Source organism: Lynx rufus, unplaced genomic scaffold (genome assembly GCF_022079265.1).
Source record: "Lynx rufus isolate CCGP_SWC_20201006 ecotype Redwood Valley unplaced genomic scaffold, mLynRuf1.p SCAF_42, whole genome shotgun sequence".
Lineage (NCBI taxonomy): Eukaryota > Metazoa > Chordata > Mammalia > Carnivora > Felidae > Lynx > Lynx rufus.
This window is the reverse complement of record NW_025814859.1, coordinates 464,885-468,046: the sequence shown is the minus strand read 5'-3', so window position 1 is coordinate 468,046 and position 3,162 is coordinate 464,885.

Here is a 3,162-nt window from a genome sequence, read left to right as displayed (position 1 = left end):
CGGACTGGCAGGAGGGAGCCAGGACGGTGGAGGGGCAGCCCGCCTGGCAAGGCAGAGCCCCCAAGTCTGGCTTGCAAAAGCAGAGGGGCCAGACTGCATGAATTCTAACAGCCAGCAGGACTTAACATCTGGAATGCTATGTCAACAGCTCTGCTCGGAGAGTGGGAGGGCGAGAGGACACCAGGAGTGAGAGGTGTTGAGCCCTGGAAGACAGAGCTCAGCTTGGCGGGGAATAAAGTCGCTGACCAGCGCCATCTCCCTCTCCTGTCACCCAGGTGAAATCCCAAAGGGAACCAGTTTCCGTCACCGAACTTACTTGCACCTCACAAACACCCAATGCTGTGCTTCTGTGGATCCATCCCTCCGACGGGTCGGCCTCCCTCTCGGTGCTGCAGGACCCCTCCCGCAGCAGATCAATGATAGCAAAGCAAGCTGAGCCTGCTCCTCCTGCCCCTGTGCACCTTGCAGATCCACCCCAGCTAATACGCCAGATCCCATCAAAGGAGCACCACAAGCCTGGCAGTGTGCAAGTAGCCCAGACAGGGGCCACACCAGTCCACAGTGAGTCTTTCCCCTGGGAGAGGGGAAGATAAGGTACACACCAGTCTGACTGTGGCCCCAGCGGTGGACCGGGGGCAGACATCGGGTCTGACTACGGCCCCCCAACCAACACAAGTTACTCCAGACAGCACAGGGGAAGTGCCCTGCAGTTTGGTGCCGCCCTAGGGACTACCCAAAATGATGAAACAAAAGAAATCTCCTCAAAAGAAACTCCAGGAAGTAGCGACAGCTAACGAATTGATCAAAACTATTTAAGCAATATAACGGAACAAGAATTTAGAACAATAGTCATAAAATTAATCGCTGGGGTTGAAAAAAGTATAGAGGACTGCAGAGAATCTAGTGCTACAGAGATCAAGGACTAAGAAATAGTCATGAGGAGCTAAAAAATGTTATAAATGAGGTGCAAAATAAAATGGAGGCGTCCACACCTCAGATTGAAAGCCAGAGGAGAGAATAGGTGAATTAGAAGATAAAATTATCGAAAAAGAGGAAGCTGAGAAAAAGAGAGATAAAAAAATATCCAGGAGGATGAAGGGAGAATTAGAGAACTTAAGTGATGCAATGAAACGGAACAATATCCATATAATAGGAAATCTGGAAGAGGAAGAGAGAGAGAAAGGGGATGAAGGTGTGCTTGAACAAATCATAGCTGAGAATTTCCCTTATCAGAGGAAGGAAAAAGGCATTGAAATCCAAGAGGAACAGAGAACTCCCTTCAGACGTAACTTGAATCGATCTTCTGCATGACATATCATAGTGAAACTGGCAATATACAAGGATAAAGAGAAAAGTCTGAAAGCAGCTAGGGATAAACACGCTCTAACATGCAAAGGGAGACCGATGAGACTAGTGGCAGACCTGTCTACTGAAACTTGGCAGGCCAGAAAGGAGTGCCAGGAAATCTTCAATGTGATGAACAGAAAAAATATGCAGCCAAAAATCCTTTACCCAGGAAGTCTGTCATTCAGAATAGGAGAGATAAAGGTCTTCCCAAAAAAGCAAAAACTGAAGGAATTCATCACCACTAAACCAGCCCTACAAGAGATCCTAATGGGGATTCTGTGAATGAAATGTTGCAAGGACCACAAAGTACCAGAGACATAACTACAAGAATGAAACCTACAGACATCACAAGGACTCTAAACCCATATCTTTCTATAATAACACTGAACGTAAATGGACTAAATACACCAACCAAAATACATAGGGTATTAGAATGGATAAAAAAAAAGACTCATCTATTTGTTGTCTACAAGAGACTCATTTTAGACCTGAGGACACCTTTAGATTGAGAGTGAGGGGATGGAGAACTATCCACTGGAAGTCAAAAGAAAGCTGGAGTAGCCATACTTAGACAAACTAGACGTTAAATTAAAGTCTGAAACAAGAGTTGAAGAAGGACATTATATAATAATCACAGGGTCTATCCATCAGGAAGAGCTAACAATTATAAATGTCTATGCGCCGAATACCGGAGCCCCCAAATATATAAAACAATTACTCACAAACATAAGCAACCTTATTGATAAGAATGTGGTAATTTCAGGGGACTTTAACACCCCACTTACAGAAATGCATAGATCATCTAGACACAGGATCAATAAAGAAACAAGGGCCCTGAATGATACATTGGATCAGATGGACTTGACAGATCTATTTAGAACTCTGCATCCCAAAGGAACAGAATATACTTTCTTCTGGAGTGCACATGGAACATTCTTCAAGATAGATCACATACTGGGTCACAAAACAGCCCTTCATAAGTATACAAGAATTGAGATCATACCATGCATACTTTCAGACCACAATGCTATGAAGCTTGAAATCAACCACAGGAAAAAGTCTGGAAAACCTCCAAAGCATGGAGGTCAAAAAACACCCTATGAAAGAATGAGTGGATCAACCAGGCAAATAGAGAAAAAATTTAAAAATATATGGAAACAAATGAGGATGAAAATAAAGCAATCCAAACACTTTGGGATCGGCGAAGGGAGTCCTGAGAGGAAAATACATTGCAATTCTGGCCTATCTCAAGGAACAAGAAAAATCCCAAATACAAAATCTAACAGCACACCTAAAGGAAATAGAAGCAGAACAGCAAAGACACCCAAAACTCAGCAGAAGAGAAATAATAAATATCAGAGCAGAAATAAACAATATAGAATCTAAAAAAACTGTAGAGCATATCAACAAAACCAAGAGTTGTTTTTTTTTTTTTTTTGAGAAAATAAACAAAATTGATAAACCTTTAGCCAGGCTTCTCAAAAACAAAAGGGAGATGGCCAAAATAGATAAAATCATGAATGAAAATGGAATTATTACAACCAATTTCTCAAAAATACATGCAATTATCAGGGAGTACTATGAAAAATTATATGCCAACACACTGGACAACCTGGACGAAATGGACACATTTCTAAGCACCCACACACTTCCAAAACTCAAACAGGAAGAAATAGAAAACTTGAATAGATCCATAACCAGTGAAGAAATTGAATTGGTTATCAAAAATCTCCCAACAAATAAGAGTCCAGGACCAGATGGCTTCCCTGGGGAATTCTACCAGACATTTAAAGCAGAGATAATACCTATCCTTCT